Consider the following 12,715-nt stretch of genomic DNA (forward strand, 5'->3'; position numbering starts at 1 on the left):
TTGGAGTTAGGCTGATTTATAATGTCTCTGACAAGGGAAGAAAAGGTCAAATTCTTGAACTGATAACACAACATGCACCCACTGGTAAAAAGGGGAAGGGTCAGAGCAGCACTGACCAGACGCTGGAGGTAAAAAGAAGCTTTTGAGGTGATTATTTTATTGGTATGTCTTGTTTTAGTGCTGAGCTGGAGTGTGAGGTAACTGGTGCTGATTGGTTGACTGGAATTAGAGTTGAAATGATTGGTCAGAATTTATGTTAAACTTTTTAATGCTGGACATTGACTGGTTTCAGCTTCTTAAATGTTAGATTTTTAAAAATTTCTGTTTTATATCATTGTGAATTTGATATGTTTGGGTTTCAGACCATTTTATGAGGATGCCACCTTTGGATTTTCCACTATTTTCTGACATTTTATTGATTAAATGCTTGATTAACTAATCAAGAAAATATTCAGCAGATGAGTCAATGATGAAAACAATCATTAGTTTCAACTCTAATTTAAATTTTTAAAGAACGCAAATTAAGTCCTCAGTCCCTCACACACCTCTGGGTTTTAATCGGTACGATTTCAATAAAAAAAAAAAGGTATACAAAACTGTTGGGGTCCAAAAACATTAAATATATGGAGCAATAATGGTACAATGTGGCCATGGTCACAGCCATACATCACCACACACTCAGATACAACCCTCACACCTCTTTATCGCCCTCTAGTGTCGACTGCTGCTCTCAGCCTTCTATCACTCCTCGTTAACCCCTCCAGCTGACACTTTCTCAGCTCCTTGCCCAGATTTTTTTTGGGGTTCACACCTGCACAAAGCTGCACCGCATGCTGCTTTTGTGTATTTGATTGTGTGTATTTTTCTTCCTTACTGTATCTCCTGCTTGACTGTGTGTTAGGAGCAGGGAGTATCAGACGCTCACACACTCAGCAGATGAAAGCTTTGCCAATACTGCGAGTCCCCTGAGGGTCATGGCAATATTGATGTGACCACTGGTGTGTGTGTGTGTGTGCTGCCTGTGCATGACAGCATTTGCACATGTATGCAGTGTCTGTTGCACTTGTGCGTGTCACCTCTAAAATCCAAAAAGGGCAAAAGCAGGAGTGGACACACGCCGAAACGTGCCAGTAACCTCTAAGCACTGATCTCAGACCAGCACGTTCTGATGTCCACAGCGGGGACGTTTATTTATTTATTTTCTTTCCCCCGCTGATCCCTGCTCAGCAGCTGGAGCGTCTGCGCCTCCGACACCTGGGAGGTATATGTGACAGAGTGGGGAGGCGCTGGAAGAGGATGAATAACTGACCTATCACATCCCCATTGACTGAGTTAATTAATATAAGTAGAGCAGGGGATTCTTAGCTCACTTTTCACTGTATGGATTTGCTGTCTCCTCACATTTGGTATGTTTTATGTCTATTCAATGCAAATCCAATGTGTTCTGTCCCGCAGCCCGATCATGACAGCTAATTTTGGTATGTGAGCTGTTCTGATAGGGCGGATTTTAATTGTGGCACGACACGGGGCCTCGCTGTGACTGATTGATATCAAATCTCATGTGAATGGATGTCAAATTGCAGCAAGTGAACTGGTAAAAGGCTCGCAGCCTGTGCATTATATTTCCGCTCGAGGCTACTGTATACTTGTTGTCAGTCTCTGTGCATCTCATAGATCTGATAAAGCTGGAATGTGATGTTTTGAGAGAATAGAGGAGGTTCTTGCGGGCACGGAAATAAGAAGAGGGAAGCAGCGAGAGCAAGGGAGGAGGGACAGCGGAGGAAAGGACAAGGAAATCCTCATAGACTCTCGGACTCTCTTATACATGCAAACACTTTCTTCTTCTTTGAGGGTGTGAAAGACAAGAGAGAGGGAGGATGGGGGGGAGATGACACAAGCAGGACAGACAGGAAGACAGGCAGAAGAAGATGGGAAATGGAGAGAAAAGGAGGGGAAAGAGAGCAAGAAAGAGCTCCACTGCCTAGTCTTAATCTGAGCTGTTCTGATCAATAGCCCATTTCCCATTGTTGCCAGAGCTGTTCGATCGCTACACCACGGAATTAACACACCCACTTTAATCTAGGGGGAGAGGAGCGAGGGGAGGGAGGGAGAGGAGGGGGTGGACGGGAAAAAGGGGAAGAAGGGGGTTAAGGGGGTGAGTGGGGAGCAGCTGTGGAGGCATTCTCAAATGAAATCAAATCTAATTGTTATCACTGTAGCCGCTGCACTTATTACTACCACTGTTACAATTATCCACCCACCATATAGCTCTTTTTTCTCCCTCTCATACCTTCCGTCATGTGGTGTAAACTGGACGTAAATAATCCGAATTAGTGTTTATTTGTTTCATTTTGCTGGCTGCAGATTGGATTGGGTTGGGAGGCTGAGGGAGGGGGAGGCTCGGCTCACTCCTCGGTGACAGGGAATGGGGTTTGTGGTCAGGTATATTGTGCCGGATACGTTCTAACATCTGGGTATCTCAATTCTGCTCAGCTGCTGGGAGACTGTCTCGGCGAGGTTTCACGAGATAATGCTGTTATGTTACGAGAATGTGTTTGCGATCGCAGCGTAACCTTGTTAAATGTTGGAGGATTTGTTCTGGTGGCACCAATCAGCCATTTTATTCCTGGCAGTCATGTCAAATCATTTTTTTCACGTGGAGCAACCTAAAAGCATGATTTGAAAAGTCTCTTCACACAAATTACAAATATACATATATGTTCTCATGCGGTTCTAGTCATACAGCCATGCAGATAGTTTTGGCCTTATGTGGCCACAGTTTGAGATATTTGAACAAATCAATGGAGGTGAATGGCATTTCAATTGTTAAAAATTGCAGTTATAAATTCAACATCAATGTGTCTTTCCAAAAAATGAGTCCAGCATACTCAAAATAATCCACAGACCTCACTGTGAACATGTGAGCAGCTCTCATTTAAACTATTTCCAACTAAACAGAGGTTCACAGTTCAGAGCAAAATCTGTTGATTATCCAGAATATCCAGGACTTTGTTTCTGAAAAGAGGTGTTAGTCATGCTGCTGGCGTTGCTTCTATGTTGATCATTTGGTCCAACACTTTGGTGCAGACTGAAATATCAACAACTTTCAAATGGATCATCATGAAAATTTGAACAGACATTCATAGTTCCCACAGGATGAAGCCTATCGACTTTGGAGATCCTCTGACTTTTCCTCTAGCGCTACTATGAGGCTGACATTTGTGGTTTTGAGTGATGTGTCTCAACAACTACCAGAAGGATTTCCATGAAATTTGTTAAACATGTTTAAACCCCACTCTGGATGAATTGTAATAACTTTGCTGATCCCTTAACATTTGATTTAGCCCAATCATCAAGTCACATTTTCAGTGTATTGTTAATTAGCTTCAGCTGTACTTTGTGTTTAGTGCTAATCAACGTGTTAGCATTGTCATTGTGCTCGAATGCTAAAGCTAGTGTTTAGCTGAAAGCGTCATCGTGTGCTAAGGTTCTGTATGTGACATTCAGAGCATTAATATAAGCTATGGTATGCTATGGTAAGATATAGAGGAGTAACGTTGTCCTGAGTAGAGAGTGAAGTCATGCTACCTCTGTGTGTGGTGTAATCCGAGCTTCTCTGTAGTTTGTTGTGGTAAAGCTAGCTCACCGCTGCCACTTTGCACTTGCTCAAACAGCGGTTACGGCTGATATGCAGATGTCATTGGCACAGAAGCAGGGCGCCCAACCCCAGCTCTGTCAGCACTGTCCCTGTTGTTTAGCACCGTTTATAGTGTTAACCTTTTTAGCTGTTGGTTCAGACTCCTACATGTTTAAAGCCAAGTCTAGACATCTTGCACACTCTGAATTTTGGCTAGAGCCCTGTTCAGTAAACCCTCATAGAGACACTAGCATGACTGTAGACCTTTAGTTTTGTTAAAGGTGATTTTTTTTAATGCTGTAAGCACCAGAATTGAAATTCCATTCACCTCCACTGTATTGGAATGGAGGCAGAAAATGAAAACAAAATCAGTTGTGCCGCTACATACAAGAAGTAAGTGAGAAAATATCCAAGTTTCTTTTTTGTTGTTGTTTTATATTTGGGTGAACAGACTCTTTAAATTTTTTTGGATTGTGCAGCTATTTTAAAACAGCCCAGCAGCCACCAACGTTTTCTAACGATGATATTTGGTTGAATTTCAGTTGTGACATGGGATGACCAAAATGAAATGTCAGGACAACATCTAATGCCGAGGTCAATTGATATAGAATCCTGACGACAGATGACGTTGACATTTTGTTGGTTTTAAGTTGTGTTGCTAAGTAACCAAAATCCAACATCTTCCAAACATTTCATGCCAACGTCATCTTAACGCAGAATACCGACATTTGGTTGTAGGGTATCAAGAACGAGAAGAATAATGTTAACATTGATATGGAATTCTAACGTTAGCAGACATTTAAAATATCATCAACCCGATTTTCATTCCAACCAAAATTTAACATCTGTCAGACGTAAGAGTCCGACATCGTTCTGACGTCATTTTCACGTCTGGTGCCAGCAGGGAGTAAGTCTGTATTAAATGTATTGTTTATGGTCACTTGAAACTGAAACTCATCTTGGGTGCAATATTTTACATCATAAATACATCAACTGCAGGTGCGATGAGTCTTTGACTTCAACGAACCGTGGCATGTATAGCGATTACAGGTTGCTACATTCAACAAATGAAATGTAATAAGCATCAGCTTTGAGACTAACCATCATGTCATATCATACAGAGCGTAAGCAATCTATTCAAAATCCATTGGTCACACCACCTTTAGCCAATATTTCTATGTGGTCATGAGACATAATGAAACATATGGTACATTTCTTTAAGGGAGATACGTGAAGTTCGAGATATACGTGCTGCATATTTTGAACTGCTCTGATTAAAGAGACCAAACAGGTAACCAAAGTCTTTTCCCCTCTCACAACAAAGCTTCCAATTACTAATTCCATTACTAAAGTGAATACTTGTGCTTTCTCAGTACCAACACTTGAGTTTAGCTGTTGAATATTGTAGTCTACAGCTTTGGGTGTTGCCAGCGGAGTCTTTGCTTACTGCCTTCCACTGAGACAGCTCGAGGGGAAAACACAGCACAGAAGCTCTTCCCTGCCACCCGAGGCTATACCCAACTTTTCCTCCAATCTATTCTACTTACTCTAGTTCTTTTGAAGTCATTTCATAACAGAGCAATTTTCTCGTTAGCGTTTGGCTTTAATTGTGGGTAATTAAGCGTGCTCCAGCAGTAGAGAGAGCGCTGTTCGGAGGACTGGGGGGAAATTAGCCGTAGTTCAGCTGTGAAATATGGGGTTAAGTGGGAGACGGGGCAGGGAGAGGAGAGAGCCGAGGGGGGTCAGTGACTCCAAAACAGGGGGCACGCTGTCTTAAAGGAAAGCTGCTTTGGGTGCAGCGGAAGATGGAAAGGCAACAGAGGAAAAGTGGGGAGCACAAATAGGTAGTTTTAGCAAGAGGCACAATTCAAACAGAAGCTCAACAGGGCTGAAGGAGGCACTGTGGGGAGTGCAAGAGAATAATGATCATTTGGAAGAGGAAGGAGAAACAAATGAGTGGACACAAGCTCAAGAGATTAAATTTGTGCCAGCGTGCTGACAGAGTAAATACACGTGGGGAGCATGAAAAATACAAATAGGAGAAGGCAGATTTTGGCAATATTTGCATGTCATCATACTGTAATTTGCGCATTTTATGCATGATTTAGTACAATAGCAATAATGCATGTAAATGGCAGGTTTTTGATCACTAATGCAAAAAGTTTGACTGTAAATACAGTATACTAGAGATTAGAGTTGTTTGGATACCACCGATATCGGAAATGCCTCTGATACCATCTAAAATCCTGGATTGGGTATCAGCGAATACGCAAGTCTGTGCAATGGTCTGATACAATGCAATTTATTGGTAAACTTTAGGTTTGCACTCACATAAAATGGCTGTTTTCCCAGAAATCAATTCTTCGCCACTCTAAAACAGTAGCCCACACAGCAAATTGTGCTTCGCAACTGGCAACTACTATTTTTTCGAGTGGCAAAGAGGACGTGTTTTCCGGTAAAAAGCGTACCGTTAGCTGTTAGCAAAATGTCAAACTAGATTAAAAGAGAAACTTTTATGGCGTTCATTCTCTTTATGTATTTGTTCATGTTTTACAAAGGGTTTGACCTAAGCCGTGCCATATAACAATGATAGCAATCATTTTACATCCATACGGGTTTCGTAGTATACAGCTGCTCATATTTTTTTAACTACAGGTATCGGATTGGGACTCTGTATCGGCCATTTTGCAAGTTTGGGAGTTGGAATTGTTATTGGGATGGAAAAAATGGTATTGGAACATTTCTACAACAGATAATCTGAGAAATACTCGATATAAAGAAAAGATTTCACATCGGAAAAGATGGATTATTATCAGCCGAGGGGTATCGGATTGGAACTCTGTATCGGCCAATTTGCAAGTTCAGGAATCGGAATTGTTATCGGTAAGGAAAAAATGGTACTGAAACATCTCTACAACAGATAATCGGAGAAATGCACAATATAAAGAAAATATTCTGCATGAGAAAATATGTATTATTATTTGACAGGTGCAGGACTGCGTGTTTCAGCAAGCATTACTACAAATGTCATGCACATCTGAAGCTTTTATTAACAGGTGCATCCAGTCAAAAATTCGGATGAAGATTTTAGGACCAAAACATCATTAATAAATTGAGTGATCAAGAGTGTGCAGGACTTTTAGTTTCTTCACACTTAAGTAAATAAAATGAGTGCATTTCATACCACTGCCTCACCCGAAGCAACAGTGTGTGTGTGTGTATACAAGCAAAACCCTGTGGTGGCACTAACTGTCACCAAGTGGATTATGGACTTTACACAGAGTGACCCTTGATTAAATGCAGCACCCTGCTGAATAGAGCCCCTGCCCCTCGCATCCATTAATGCTTTTATTTTAACCCCGTAACAGCTATAAACGTCGGTGTGGCCATAAAGCAGATGAGGAATGATTGGAGTCATTGACTGTACTGTCAAATGCTCAGTGGATGGGGACATACTCCGCTGGGCCCTTTATGAGCGCTCCATCCCTCGGAGGAACCATCCGCACTGACTATAATGAACCTGTTAAAGCCTCTATAAATATTGGCTCCCATGCTTAGTGATCGTTTGAATACCTCTGAAATAGAGCGCCGTTTGCAAACAAGTGGCTGGGCGTTCGAGGAGGTGAAGCTAATACCTAATCAATGGAGGGACGCTCCCTTGCAGTGGGCCCTCGCCGAGTCTTGATTCATACGGAGGGTGCGGATATAATGTGGTTTAGAATAAGCACAAAACTGCCGTATTGATTAACACATTATCAGTGTCAATAGGAAAAGTTCTTTCAGGAAGAAGTGGAAACTGCTGGGGTATTGGCATGGTGATGCAGAAAAGAACACATATCAAGACTGCGGTGGGAACTAATCATCTCCCTGTCAGTCTTAAGTCAGAGGAATTCAGACTCAAGAAGTCTCAGGCAGGGTCACTCTCTGTTGGGAGCCGATGGTACAGATAGGATGTGAGTCCAGGTTCTTCAACCTCAGGAAATCCAAAGATTCCCCAGTCGACAAAAGGAAGATTCTCTCCATGATAAGGGGAGATGTAGATTCACGAAGTCTTAAGTGAGGCTACTGTGCTACATTTCAACTACTTAAAGGAGAATAACACTGAAATTCACAGCTGAATCATGAAAATGTAGGCCTGAATTACCCAACATAATCCATATCACTGTGAGATACTCCAGTCAAACGGGGTGTACACCAGACTCATCTACCTCTGCATCTAATGTGATTTTTGACTTGCAAAGCAAACATGAACTGATAAAAGGCGGTTTCTCCTCATGTATTCATCTAAAACAAGGGGAACATCTCAACAGGCCACTCATCAGTTGCATTGTTAATCAGTGTAAAGTATTTACGAAGTGCAATAATTCATGAATGATGTCAAAAATGAAAAGCTGCATCTCCTGTCACCAAAATACAAATGACCACTGACGAATCACAGTGGCTTTTTAAAAGGAAATGTTTCATCTGAAGCAGCAAAACACAGGCGCAAAAAAGTCAAACTGACCAAATGAGCAGGACTCAAAACTACGGTCTATCTGTACAGCTACTAAGGTTTTACCGGAAGCGTTGAGTTTGCATCACATGAGTTAAATGTGTGAATGTCATCTTTGTGTGTTCAGTCACATTTGCCAGGGTATTGTCTCATGTATTTTCATGTGTAACTGCATGGCTAACACAGACACTGGAGGTGATCTACAAATGAGAAAATCAGCTGAAGCCATCTCAGTTTTACAAGTGTTTTTTAGGCCTTGTGTAACATGAACTTGAAATCTATGAAAAGGTCGTGACGACAGCCTTTTTGGTCACCTTACATCAGGAGAGGAACCACGAGCAAGGGAGGAACAGCTTTACACTTTTAACAATGCAAACAGTGAGCATCCGTGCCATATTTAATCAGTGTTTGCCCTGGTAAAATGTTAAAAAGAAGCCTAATGTCAAAGACATTTCTGGGTAATTATCTTGAAAAATCGCTATCATAAAACTACAAATGTTAAAGGTGCTTGACGGTGCAAAACATCCAGAAAGCAATCACTCAAGGATCTGATCCATATGTACTGTGCGTGATGAAAGAGCCTATGTGACCCTGACCTCTTGAGCTGCACTGGCTTGTTTTGAAACTGAAATCATGAAGATAACATAAAGCTGGCAAAGATGTATAAACTCAACCAAACACTGTGCAAGTTCATAGGGTCAGTCGTCCATTCTGTATCAAAGCAACAGCACCAGAGGGTATGTATTAACTGGGCAGCAAAGATTATAGTCTCACTTCTCTGCCCTCTGCTTGTGTCTCTTCGACATATGATGCTGAGAGCTTAAACTCAGCGAAATTTTCTTTCATTATGGCATCTGCAAGTTAAATATGAGCATTTTGTTATGCTCAGAGATATGAAAATGGTGTCAGAAAGCTGCTACATGCATATTCTTGTGGTCTAGGAAAATACAGATAGCTTAAAGGACAGGGTCATAATTAAGTCTATGCATATACATGTACATAAGACTGCAGCTGCATGGTTATGGTCACCTTTAAGCAACAATTCCATAGCATAAACATACCTAGAAGTCAACAAACGTTAAAATAAGGACCTGCACGCGCATAAGCACGACCTGGACAACTTTTTTGAAGTGGATCATTCCCCAAGTTCATGTTCCACTTCCCCTACCGCTCTTATACTTTTCATCTCACATTTGTCTGACATCAGCCTCTTTCTCTTCAACGTTTGAGTCCCCGAAGCCGCAGTAGGATATAAATCACAAATGCAACGCACAAACACGTTTTCACTTTAAAGCAAAACCCTTTTAGGAATTGTTGCCGGTCTATTTGGAGGGAGACGTATTGCGTACTGCGCGCTGTTCGACAACTCTCCGGCGCAGGAGCATACACAGCCTACATCAATCAATTTCTGCAGGAGGTGCGCATGTTTCCCTCTCACCAAAGTGCATTATATTTCTCATGAGAATCTTATCCCTGACGCGTTTCTCAATTATTAATGCCACTTGTCCGTAACAGAATAGGGAAGTAGGATGCTTACCTTCACCGATGCACCTTCATTGACTTGACCAGCGGCTCCCACTTGGGTTGTTGGGAATCCTGTCGACGTGCGCAGAGGACTGATGGTAATCTGGGCAATTTAACAGATCGGACCGCGCATCCTTCCTCTTGCATTAAACTACATCGGTGAAGAGTTACACTGGCATGATCTATGAGTGGCAATGTGAGTGAGTACCGCCCGTAGGGGGGAGAGGAGAAAAAAAATCAAGACGAGTGAGATGGGGAAGCAGCGCGCAGGACTGGAGCGGGAGAAAAGTTGTCCTCGGAGCAACAAAAAGTTGACAGGAAAAAAAGGGACTCCACTGCCACCAGCTGCTGTCCGAAATTGGTATGATGTAGTTTTACATAAGCAATCTAACCCCCCAAAAAAAGGAAAGCAGGGAGAAGCAGGCAGGTGTGAGGGGAAGACAGGCGCGAAGGGGAGAGATCCGGGCGCAGGGAGGGATGAGAGGATGAGAGCGCAGAGAGAAACAGAGAGAGAGGGGGGGAGGAAAAAAGGAGCTGAGCCTGAACCTCCACCTCACATCAGCCCGGCTGCATTTAAGTTTCTATCAGCTGCAGACTGTGTTGTGCACGTGTTCCCGTGGACGTGAGACAGAAAATTGACCTGCACGGTGAAGAGACCGCACAAGGAAAATATATGTAGACGGGTGGTGGCCAGAAAGCGGATCGATCGGGTTATAATTTTGTCCAAAGTCGAGGGAAAATAAAGTTCATGGAGGAATGAAATTTGAAAACAGATGGCGAATCCCGTCGCCCCTAAATAAGATTCGATCTCTGGGAATGGAGTGTAGATAATATTTGGTTGGACGTTTGATGAAAATGACGGATTTTTCATTTTGGACAGGTGGGGGTAGATGGAGTGAGGGGAGACGGGAGGAGGAGGTGTGAGAGGAGGGTGGGGGGCAGCGTGGAGGTGAAAGAGGGTGGATATGATGTGTCTNTCTCCACCCAAAGACCACCCCCCCCCCCCCCCCCCCCCCCCCCCCCCCCCCCCCCCCCCCCCCCACCCCCCCCACCCCCACACACACACCTCCCCTTACTTTCCTCCACCTCACCCCGCAAAGAGGGGCGGCGGGTGGAAGGAGGAAAAGGAGAGAAAACAAGAATACCAAATAAATGAGAAATTTTCGTACAGGCCCCGCTTCCGTGCGTTCCATGCTAGCAATAACAATTAAATATCGACCGCTTTCCCGGCCGGAGAGAACCTGAGATACCCAGAGACTGCCAAGTACCGAGACCCCCCCCTCCCCTCCCCTCCATTTCTCCCCATCTTCCACATATGCACTCACTCACTCCCTCACTCTCCTCCTTTTCTCGTCATCCCCTCCCTATATACCTCTTTTCCTTCTAATCCAAGTCCATCAGGCCAATCTCTTCTAATTTGGTGTATCTCATTTCTCTTGATTCCATCCCACAACCCATTTCAGCTCCACTTTTATCATTGCTGATTTGGGGGTGGTCTCTCGGACACACTCCCATTTTCTCTCAATGCGAGAGGACTTCCTCACACCATGCATGTTAGTTTATCAAAATCAATTATGGGTTTGAGATTCACGTTCCCCTTTCCCTTTGGATGTGGAGAGCTGCGAGCTACACTGGCAGCACTCTGCCTCAGCTTCGCTCTGACAATTGATGTGTCATTTTCAGCACATCTGTGTGTCTGCTTTTCAACACAACATGCTTACAAAGACACTTATTGACCCAGCATCGTGCTATTAAAATATGCTGTGTTTAAAAGGAGAGTAAATACAGACACAAATGTGTTGGGAATTAGCAAAAAAATGCTGCACAGGAATGTCAAAACCAAGAGGAAAAGAGATGTCAGCGTGAGACTGCAGCTAAATGGATAAGCAGTGAGATCACTGTGATGCTTTGGGAATCTTACTTTGTGTTTTCCTCATGGCACAGATTTCTTGGATGAATTCAGGTTTGGTGAGCTATAATTTGGTGGTCTGTCATACCAGTCAGAGATAAAAGTGCACAAATAAATGCTGCAGAGGTTGGTCACAACTAGATTAAGGAGATAAACATGTCAAATGGCATGTTTTTGGCTATGAGTTGTTATAAAATGGCAAAAAAGATGAGCTCCTGACTCCTTGAGAACATCTTTCCTCTTACTGGACTGTGTAGTTTCCTTTTATGGTGGATGAATAGACTCTTGGCGTTTTATGAAACCTCTGAGAATCATTGTAAAATGTGGCGAGCTATAATTTGGTGGGATTAGAGACGGTCTAAAAGATAAAAGTGCACATGCATTTGCAGCCCATATTGTTTCTTGACCTCTGGCAGGATTTTTCTGTGCCGTACACGAATGCACCTTCTGGCCATTTATTTCAAAACCTGTGTGGCTCCTTGTGCAATATGATGACCTGTAATCTAGTGCTCTATATCCAACAGGGAACAATAGAGTCTGGGGGGTTTCAGACTTTAGACAAAAAGACAAACAGGTAGACTCCATTCCTTTGCAACAACCTCCTTTTGTTGATTGACGGGCCCCCTGGATTTGTGCAACTCGTGACAAGACTGCCAGAGGAGTGGCATTATGTTGGACTTATAAGTCCTGAGCACGCCAATGCCAACTTTCCAAACGAATTGCACAACTATCAAAAGTTTCTCCATCATTGTCGTTGTGTCTTCTCTCACTCCTCTTTATATTTTTTTTCCGCCTCAGAACTTCTCTCTGCTCGCACCCAAGCCATTCAATTTCTATTTATTTCACCCCCACCTCACCCACTCCTCCACCCCTCCACTCCTCGAGCTCTCCCACCCCGCCACCCAACACCTCCTCTCGGTCTCCCTCATCCTCCTTCTCATCTCTCCTTTTTCACACCTCTTCGCATCCCCTCGCTCGCTATTAAAACCCATTCTTCCCCTGTTGTCGCCCTAATTCTCCTCTCCTCCATCCCGCCGTCTTTTCCCTTTTCCTTATACTTCCCTCCACCTCGTTATCTCCCCCGTTTGACTTTAATTAGTTAATGCATTAATTATCTACGCCCCAATACCTGCACCATTAACATACCCTCTCC

General features: G+C 43.2%; 1 protein-coding gene across 1 annotated transcript in view; it reads right to left on the bottom strand.

The window, feature by feature from the left end:
- erfl1 (Ets2 repressor factor like 1) overlaps positions 1–10,232 on the bottom strand; it is a 58,162-nt gene extending 47,930 nt beyond the window's left edge. The window contains exon 1 of the mRNA XM_050047112.1: positions 9,667–10,232. The gene's annotated coding sequence lies outside the window, so the exon portion shown is untranslated. The remainder of the gene's footprint in view (positions 1–9,666) is intronic.
- Between the last annotated feature and the right edge of the window lie 2,483 nt (positions 10,233–12,715).

The sequence above is a fragment of the Epinephelus moara genome, chromosome 6, assembly GCF_006386435.1.
Source record: "Epinephelus moara isolate mb chromosome 6, YSFRI_EMoa_1.0, whole genome shotgun sequence".
NCBI classification, from domain to species: Eukaryota; Metazoa; Chordata; class Actinopteri; order Perciformes; family Serranidae; genus Epinephelus; species Epinephelus moara.